The following is a 10,862-nucleotide window of genomic DNA, read 5'->3' as shown; positions in this document are numbered from 1 at the left end:
CACTGATAATTCACCCTTTCTCGGTCAAAAAAGCAAGTTTCTCAGTACCAGAAAAGCTTAGAGGGAAGTCCTAATTGATAAGATCAGACAGATAGAAGGCTCACAGTCAGTGCTCGGTTGGCAGGTGCTTCTCGTCTAATAAATCACTGAAGCCACAGTATTCTGTGGATTTGTCTAAATTGTTTCTCAATATCTATCTTATGAAACAAAGCTATTTAATGGACTGTCACAAAGACGGCCAGAGTGGGTGGCGTCAGACCAGAGCCAGGAAATAAACAACAAGAGAGGTGGAGTTTGGTGGAGCTGAGCGAATGGCTTCGCTCAGCATTTAATGAGTGAACAGACAGACAGAAAATAAACAGTTGTAACAATACAAAACACAAGGACACAGCACATTCGCCAAAACAAAAGAGATAAACAAAACAGATTAACACTACATAAAACACGGTGAGCAGATATTTTAAATATGATTATTCTTATCACAATTATTACCTCCGTCTCCAATCCCGTTCTCCACTCACTGAACACACAACCCCGAGTGAGTGAAAACATGCTGCTTTTATGCAGCTGTACCGAGACTCGACTGCTAATCAATCATTCAATTGGAGTTGCGGTACAACTGCACGTGAATTAATAAAGTGCAATTCCCCGTGCTCACATATTACATTTTACTTGCATGTGAAGTGTTGTGCAATCCTTGTGCCTAAATACAAATATACATTTTAAATACCCATGTTACACAGGTCCGTTTATATGCTGTGTACCAATAACTATACACCAACATTAACATACAACACAAAATACACACAGGGGAGGGCACTTTGCCACATATACCTCCCCCCCTTGTGCAAAGCACACATGGCCTCAATGGCCACCTCCCCCCATAAAATCCCAAAAGTCTCGCTCAAAGTCCTGGGCCAAGAACAGGGACTTTAAGGGGTTGATGGGCGGTAATGTTGCCAGTAGCCAGGCTGCTACTGGCCATGCTGTCAGTAGACGTGCTGACAGCTCCCAGACTGACTCCTTCAGCCAGGGCAAGTCCAGCAGCGGAAAAGCTGCTGGGTTTGGTGGTCTCCAGACCTCCCCCAAGATCTCCGGCAGCGAAACTGTTGCGGGGGAAGGTAGTCTCCTGACCTCTCCCCCCTTTATTGCCGGCAGCTCCCTCTGGGGGGACTCCAGCCCCCAGAACTCCTGTAGCGAAATTGGTGAGGGGAAAGGTGGTCTCCTGACCTCTCCCCCCTTTTTCATAGCCAGCAGCTCCCTCTGGTGGGGCTCCGGCCACACAGACCCCTGCGGCCAAGCAGAGCCGACTGCGACCCCTGGCGAAGCAGTTCCAGCGACCCCAGGCAATGCAGAGCAGCTGTCAACCCCAGGCAAAGCAGTTCCAGTGACCCCAGGCAATGCGAAGCAGCTGGCAACCCCAGGCAAAGCAGTTCCAGTGACCCCAGGCAATGCGAAGCGGCTGGCAACCCCAGGCGATGTGGAGTGGCTGGCAACCCCAGGTGAAGCGTGGCAGGAATCCTTGGGCAAAGCGAGGCAGGGAGTCAGGACAAGCTGGGGTGCGGGTGTTGGCCCTCTTCTCGGCCACTGCAGCCGGGCGGTTCTTCCCCATGCTTCCCTCAGCAGCCTATGCAAGGGCTGCTGAGGACCGCCAGCATCTAGTCCTGGTCCTTCTGGTGAAGGGAGATGCAGCTCCCTCTCCTATCCCCCTGATGGTGATGGAGGCAGAGACAGCTCCAGCTCCTCTCCTCGTGATGGTGGGGGAAGTGATACCAGCAGGCATTCATCCTCTGCTGGTGGAAAGGGACCCAGCAGGCATTCATCCTCTGCTGGTGGGGGAAGTGATACCAGCAGGCATTCACCCTCTGCTGGTGGAGGTGGCGCAGAGGCAGCGTGTAGTCTACCCTTGTTACAGGGGACTGGTGACGCTCTCCCTCACTTGCAGAGGACTGGTGAGGCTCTTCCTCCTGCTCTGGAGACAGCGGTGGGACCTCTCCCTCTGGCGCTGGAGATGGCTCCTCCCTCTGGCTCTGGAGGCAAAACCAGCAGGCATTCTTCCTCTGCTAGTGGAGACTTGGGCGGTGGACGCTCTGCCTTCCTCTTCCCCTTTCCCCTTCTCTGCCTCCTCCTCACTTTCCTCTCCTGTGCCAGTTCCTCCTCTCCCTCTTGGTAGGGGCAGCGCACCACCGGGTGCCCAAACTCCCCACAGGCAAGGCACCAGCCTTGGTCCTCTAGACCACTGAGGAGGTCCTCCAGATCCTGGAAGCCATCTCTTCAGCTCCAGCCTTCCATTTCTTTCTTTTTTTTGTTGTTGTTGTTTTTGTGTTTTTATTTTTTTATTTTTTTTAATAAATTTTTGCGGTTCCTGCTCTGGTATGCGTCTAAGGGGCGCTGGTAATCCCACTACTAACACCACATGTCACAAAGACGGCTGGAGTGGGTGGCGTCAGACCAGAGCCAGGAAATAAACAACAAGAGAGGTGGAGTTTGGTGGAGCTGAGCGAATGGCTTCGCTCAGCATTTAATGAGTGAACAGACAGACAGAAAAGAAACAGTTGTAACAAACACAAAAACACAGGACACGGCACATTCGCTAAAACAAAAGCGACAAACAAAACAGACTAACACTACACAAAACACGGTGAGCAGATATTTTAAATTTGATTATTCTTATCACAATTATTACCTCCGTCTCCAATCCCGTTCTCCACTCACCAAACACACAACCCCAAGTATGTGAAAACATGTTGCTTTTATGCAGCTGTACCGAGACTCGATTGCTAATCAATCATTCAATTGGAGTCACGGTACAACCGCATGTGAATTAATAAAGTGCAATTCCCCGTGCTCACATATTATTACTTTTTACTTGCACGTGAAGTGCTGTGCAATCCTTGTGCCTAAATACACATATACATTTGAAACACTCGTGTTACACAGATCCGTTTATATCCCGTGTACTAATGACTATACACCAACATTAACACACAACACAAAATACACACGGGGAGGGCACTTTGCCACACGGACACTCTGATTAAATACGTGATCTTGTTTTATTATGTCCTGTTAAACTAAACACCAATGCCCTTCACGTAACCCTAGTTACAGTAAACTCATGTCACAGACTATATGAAAGCTGTTTCATACTGAAAGCACAATATTATTTACACATTTATGGGTGTATTTGTGTCAACCTTTTCACCAATTTCAAATGGCAGATGATGCATTTGTCTCATCACTCTGCTTACCACTCACTTCTCTTCCAGTTCAAATGTGTGTATATATATATATATATATATATATATATATATATATATATATATATATATATATATATATATATATATATATATATATATATATATATTTGTTAAATTAGTAGAAATTGTGTGTTTTGCATTTTGTTTTAAGAGAAAGTGGTTAATGTTTACTAAATGTTTGTCATTACCTTGAATTATGATAGAACAGGCCTAGGATATGATCTAAATATAATCGAAATATAGTAAACAAACATTTTAAATTAATTTAAATGAAATTGCAAAAGTAGTGTACAAATAAACTAAAATCAGACTAATTTCTCTCCAAGCATTATACTATCTGGTGGTGTGCTCTTTTTCATCTGTTAATATCTGGTGGATTCTGTGAGATAGGGGAGATATTTCATTACACAAAACTGGTTTGTTTATTGAAGTGGAGAAACTATTAATCAATGTAAATGCATAATGAAAGATTTTCAAACTTACCACCATTGCAAGCGGATAAAGCGCTCCGACAGCCTTGGCTAATTCTAGTAAAAAAACAACACTTTTGCGGTCGTTTCTGATACGTATCCGAGAACCGAGGACAACGCTAACCCCACAAGTGCCGCCAGCAAGCGAATGCGAAGTTCATTCTTCATAAAAATGAAACAGGCGACCTTTTGAATTCCACAGTGTCAGTGTCATCGCGCTGCAATCTCAACAAACACACACACACACACACAAAAAAAAAAAAAAAAAACCTTGCAGAAAAAAAAAAAAAAAATTGCAGCAGCTAACTGAACTTCATACGCGGAGAAGACACTGCTTACTTATCATGGAAACACAGAAGAGCGGAGTAATTAACGAGACGTCCCCGCTTGTTTAAACTGTTCCTGACAGCAGTGATATTTCTCGAACTTTTGTCTTTGCCGCGTCAGCTGCAGAGTTATATCTGCATTCATGTGGTGTAAACGGCTTGTTTTTATTGTCATTATTTTATACAGACACCCAGGATACATTTAATAAAACTATTAACGTGAAAGCATATCAAATATTCGTATGTATCTCTAATATAATAACACAATTCATTTTTATAAGTTTGACAAGTTGTTAACAAGTGTTAACTGTCGTTTCAGAATCTTCGTGTAAAAACAACTAGAAAGCCGCCCCCCCCCCCCCGTTAAGAAAACATGCCCAATTAACAGTTGTCCATTATTAAAGAAAATAAACTATTGCAATTTATAAGTATAGCAAAATTAATTATTATTATTTTTTAAGTATTCTAAAAGATAAATTAGCATACCCACCATACACCGTGTTGAAGGAAAGACCGCGCTAGTTAAACGATCAAGTTTCAGTGTGTCTATCGGGAATTAAAAAAACAAAAAAAACAAAAAAAAACAAAGACAAGGTTACCGAGTGCAGAAGTCAATAGAGATTCAAGAAAGATCTTGAGCAACGATTCCCAAAAGGTAGTTAACAGGAATTACTGTCTGTAATATGCGTTTTAAGTCTATATCAATTACGGTTCATTTTTGTACAAGCCCAAAAATCAGGTTTAAGATTTTTGCATTTCTGACATTTTGGTTCCTGCTAGAAGCCCTTAAAAACAAAAGTAAAGATTTCCTGTTTTATATTCTGTATTTACTTCTTTAAATCATGTCATATTGTTTCAAAAATATTGATAAATGTTTTGTTTTTGTTACTTTTTGTAATCAATCATTAATTATATTTTTGAACATTTTTAATAAAAAATAATTAAAACATAAGTCTATAGCGATGGAGCTTTGTTTTTACACAAATGAACCGACATATAAAACACGGGGTAATTGTCTGAATCCTCTAAAAATGTACGGGCCAAGTTCGCCTTTGCAGAATAGAAATATTAAAATAAAAACTAAATTTAAATCTATATGTACAAATTACTTTCAGAATGCTTGCTTTAATATTAGTATTTATTATTAGTTTTTTTTGTAATCCAGTATTTACACATTTCATGGGTCTCATAACGACCACACTACAGTTTTTCTTAGCCATTTTATAAAGCAACATTACTCTGCACGCAGTGTTGTCGTTTGGGGGTTTGAATAGATAACGATGCACTCAGCTTCGTATTATAACTTCCACCATGGCCGATAGGGGGCACCATGTTCGACCATTCAAGTGGTTTAACCTGACTCCTTAGTTGAAGAACGAAAATATTCACCATTTTGGTATACATTTTGATAAACCTAGTCAAATAATATTTCTTTTTAAAGAGCAGCCGTGGTGACAATAAGCGAAAACCTGGTCAAATAAACATAAAAATAGAGAAGATTTGTTAAGAAATGTTAAAGCTGCACAGCGCAAACGTCCTAATCTTATTGAAGTGATATTAAGTGCAGAGGAAATCAGTTTTATTACTAACCAAACAGTAACCAAAGTGATATTATCATACTGCCTCCCTTTGTATTCTGTCTGGGGCATTTCAATGTGGTGATAATAAGCAGAGGCTGTGCAGATGGGAGCGGGGGAGTTGCAATATGCAGTGTGTAGTCCTCACAGCAGTTATGCAGATGGTACAGCGGGCGTTGCGATATGCAGTGTGTAGTAGTACTACTCCCAGCAGTGTGCAGATGGGACAGGGGGCGTTTATTTGCTGTCCTTGTTTCAGGCAGAATTTCAGAGACAGTATCTACCACGGTATCTTTGTATTTCTTTGATTCGATGCTAACGTTAGTTTACCTACCGTAAACCTGGTTCCCTGAAAGATGGCCACCAAAACATCATTATGGGAAACCTGTACCAGAGCTGTCCTGCCTTACCAAGGTCAGCGGTGTGAGCGTGCAACCTCGAGGACCCTAGTGCCCACAGAGGGAAATGAGGGATCTACCACATTCAGGTGATAGAACCTGGAAAAAGTGTGCGGGGTAGGCCAGCTAACCGCATCATAAATCTCAGCCATGGAAGCACCTCGAAAGAGGGCCCATGACGTAGCCACACCTCTCATGGAATGTGCAGCTATCCGCCCAGGTGGGGGTAAGTCAGTACCATCATACACAGTCGAGACAGTCGCTGCTTCGAAAGGGGATGTCCCAGGGTCCATGATCCATAGCAGACGAAGAGCTGGTCAGATTGACGCCGCGCTCTTGTCCTATCCACATAACATTTCAATGCCCGAACTGGGCAGAGAAGGTTCAACTTCTTATCCTCCTCCATCGCAAACGGTGGAGGATGGAAAGACTCCAGTTCCACAGACTGATTCACGTGGAAGGCTGTATCCACCTTGGGGAAAAAAGCAGGGCTTTCACGCAGTGACACCCTGTTGCCATCATCCCAAATATGCAAATGGTAGCAGGCACTCTATGCTACCTGCAGCTCACTAACCCGTTTTGCGGAGGTGATAGCCAAGAGGAAGGCTGTCTTCATAGACAGCTGCTTCAACTCAATGGAGTATATAGTCTCAAATGGGGCTTGCATGAGAGCCTCCAGTACAATCTCAAGGCTCCATTCGGGGTGACTGGAGTATGTGACGATGAGTTAGCATGTGGAACCCTTTCTGTTTCAGAAACCGGTTGAGAAACCTCAGGTCCCTGGTACCACCTTCTAGGTTGTTCCTGTGTGGGCTGGCTACAGACACGTCCACATCCACCACGCTGAGGGAGGGTCCAGACTCTCGCCTGAGATGAGGCCTGTAGGCGATGCCTAAGGTCACCTGGCGGAGTTGTGGGAACTGGCACCGTCCGGGTGACTGCTCGCGTTGGAGTAGAGTGCCAGCAGCTCGACCTGACCCGCGCCAGAGGGAGCAACGTGGCTACCTGTCTTCACGCCTCACATTCCCTAAGAGACCGCTGCAGGATCTCCTCCACTGCCGGGCCAAAGGTGTGGTCTGGTGATACGGGCGTGTCCCGCGCCTGCAACAGCCGCAACTGTCTGCATGCGACCACTAGACCCGCCAGTCTCTGGCCCAGGGTCTGACCCTGCAGGCCGGAGATCTGGAGCAATGTGTGCGATAGCAATCGTAACTCCGTGGCCACTGGCTCTGGGAGCGGGGTGTCACGCAAAATCCCATCCGAGTACGCAATCAGCATGGTGGATGTGTTCGCTAAGCGGGTACTTTGGGCTCCTGCCACATAAGCTCTCCGGACATGTGTCTCTGTAATCCTGCACTGCAGGTTCGGGCACACAGGGTCCCTGGGCATACCTCCCACCGGTGGAGCCTTAACCAAAGCTGCGATGGTGGAGTCCACAGGGCAAAACCCGGCCTGGCCCAGCTTCTCTGCACTCTCCAGCGAGGCCAGAGGAGAACCATGTTTCAATTGCACCGGTGCTGTGGCTGGGTGGTTCCAGGAGGAGCGCGCCTCCTCCATAAAATTGGGGAAAACTGGGAAGGGTTGAGCTCAGGGAGCCACGTCATGTGGTCGAAAGATGGAACGCCGTGGCTCTGTCTGTGGTTTCCAGGGGACCTGCAGGTATGCCGCCGTGCACCCCATAAGCACAGGCACGGACCCTGCCAGTGGCAGCACACTAGTAACCGAGGCAGCCTCAGAACTGGGGTCGTATCAGCCAGGAATTTGGGCTCTGCCTCGACCTCCATATCCAGAGGGAAAGTGGACTCCCCCCACAAGGTGGCGATGGAGAGCGCATTCTCATCCGAACAGCACACCTGGTCGATCCGCTCGCCCTGCTCTCCCAAGGAGGGGTCATATCCATGATGTCCCAGGCCTGCCGGGACTTCTTCACCCATCTAGCTGGAGGTGACAGGGAGCGGCTGCAGGTGGATACTGACACATGTGCATAGGGGATCTCCCCGAAGGGGCTCTGTGACGGTTTTCGGGAGGCATGGCTGGGAGGGTCCCACAGCAGGGGACAAAGAATGCCCCATGTGAATCTCTCCAGGCGATTCACGAGCATACGGAGGTAAAGGCCCACGAAGCCCGCGTACATCTCAACCCAACAATGAGGGAAGCCTCCGTGAGGAGCATACGACTGTCGCGGCTGAAGCAGCCGCGCTGTGGCTAGTCCTCTGCACAAGCATGGGGACGTGTAGCTAACTCGACAGCAGGGATAAGGCAAGCCCAGCCCCGTGGAGTAACAGTGCTCTCTGAAGCAAGAAAGGGTGAAAAACACACACAAGTCTTAACAATAATACCTACCGTTACTAAGACGGACAGACAGAAAGAAGCAGCCTGACACGCGGAGCGAGCAGGTGCTGATAGTATATAAATAGAATAAAAAAGGCTACGAATTTTTAATCCACTGATTCCGGGAAAAGCAGCGAAGGCCAGCTTTCTGCTAGGGGTGAGACCGAATAGTCGAACATTCGACTATTCGATAACGATGGCACCTATCAACAAGTGAATCCAACATTCGAAACTTTAAAAAAAATAAAAATAAAACAATTTTTTTTATTTTAATCTTTTAGAACATAAGAACATAAGAAAGTTTACAAACGAGAGGAGGCCATTCGGCCCATCTTGCTCGTTTGGTTGTTAGTAGCTTATAGATCCCAGAATCTCATCAAGCAGCTTCTTGAAGGATCCCAGGGTGTCTGCTTCAAAAACATTACTGTCAACTTCAACAACCTTTTGTGGTCCATTTATGCACGTCAGGTCCAATTTATTTTCAAATGCACTGTTTATTTTACAGGCGCTGTTTAAAATATTTTTTTTCGAGTAAAACAGTTTCAAAAGGCATTGAATCGCAAAAAAACTCAGTACTCTATCTACAGCCAAGCCCCACCCCTTGTTCGCTGTATTTTTCACATACCTCTTTATAGACGTGCATACCGATAAATCCTCTCCTGATCACTCATTTTATCACCAAACTCCTCAATAATGAGATCCAAGTCATTATTTTATTATTATAACATCTCAAAAAGCTCTGCAAATGTTCGTGATATTCTTTGAGCCCTGGGTGCAGAAGGAGCTACCTATATTGTTATGTCTGTGTTATCTCTATAATGCATGGGGCTATGAGAAACGCCCTTTTTCAATTAAACTACCACAAATTTACAACTGGTATGTTAACCCACCTAAATGCCAAACACCCTTCTGCAACGTTAGCAACGACAGAAAATGAAAGAGGACCGCAACAAACCACCATTTTATCCTTTGCGGTGAGGCCTTACTCAGGCTCTGAAGTTGAAACATAATGACAAGAGATGTTTGAGTGCTTACAGGAACAGAGATGGGCAGTTGTCCGCAGTACAGTTGGGACGTTATCGGGGCGCTACTGCCAGTGTTATGCTCCTTGAAATGCGCTGCAACTGCTTTGTGCGGTGAGTCGGAGGTATCGATCTCTATGATGTACCCTGTCACGTCCATTCTGCTTTACAAGCATCTGATTTCTACCACAGGAGAGTCCACAAAAGTCTCACAGTTTAAAACAACTGTGTCCGAGTCACTTAAGCGCCGGTTGGCACCCGTAGACACACAAACAGCGCAGAAGGTGGCGCCCATCGCTTCGTTTTTAGACCCTAGACACAAACACCTGAAGTTTACAGAGGATGCGGTAAGGAATGCAGTCAAAGATAAAGTTGGGGAATTACTTCCAAGTCTCCCGGAGAACAGTGATATCGCAGAAAAGGAGCCAGGTACATCAGAGGCAAGTGGACCACCCGCAAAGCAACAGCGCTCTGGCAAGGATTCTGCTGTGGCTGCTTTATTCGGAGATGAGTACTACAAAGACGCCACAACCTCTCTGCAAATGGACCTGGAAAAGTACACACAAGATGAGTACATTCCTCCCTATGAAGACCCGCTGTGATGGTGAAAGGTGAATGCAAGCAGGTACAGGAAATTATCACGGCTTGCGAAAGCCTACCTGTGCATCCCAGCAACCTCTATACCAGCTGAGAGAGTTTTTATTTATTTATTGGCTTCCATGGAAAGCTAGTGCGTTAATGCCACTCAGGTCTTTTTGTTCATGTGTTTGTTTTTTAATATTATTAAGCTAGCTACTTACATAGCAAGCTATTGCCTGTATAGGTTGATTATTTTTTATCCACTGGAACTCGAACGCACAGGCATGTTTCCGATTTGATTTAACGTAGACCGGCAGTCTATATATTGAGTGTGGTTTGAAAACGTGGGAAAAGTAAATCGTTTAGTTAAGTGAATTGTATATATTAGCTAGCTAGACAGTCTAATGCATTTTGTATTTCGCTGTTATGACCGGAAAACATTACTGCCACAAGGATGCAAATGTTAAGGCAGTCTCACACGAGATTCGTGAGAGTTGACAGGTGTGCTTATATTAGTCCTGCTGTCATTATGGCATTTCTGTATGTCTCCTAATAGGAAGGTATTTTTTACATAGCCTACTGTTTATTTAACAAAGTTAAACAAGTATTTTAAAATGAAGTTCAGAATTTATTGCAATTGCAATAATTGTCGCATTGCATTATTTTGCATTTTGTGCGGCTCATTTTGAATGGGGAGGGGGCGACTATTCGATTAGTCGACCTCAACAGCTGTGGAATTGTCGATAGTCAAAATATTTGTCATGCGCATCCATACTTTCAGCACGAAGTGCAGGGCAATTGGCAATAGCTTACGCAACACCTTTTAGAAGAAAAAATGCAACACAGAGAGGTCTTACCGTAACAATTGTGAGAAGAGAAAGAGAGCGAATCTCCTC

Source organism: Polyodon spathula, chromosome 8, assembly GCF_017654505.1.
Source record: "Polyodon spathula isolate WHYD16114869_AA chromosome 8, ASM1765450v1, whole genome shotgun sequence".
Lineage (NCBI taxonomy): Eukaryota > Metazoa > Chordata > Actinopteri > Acipenseriformes > Polyodontidae > Polyodon > Polyodon spathula.
The sequence above is the reverse complement of the archived record's forward strand: the minus strand, read 5'-3'. Positions refer to the sequence as shown.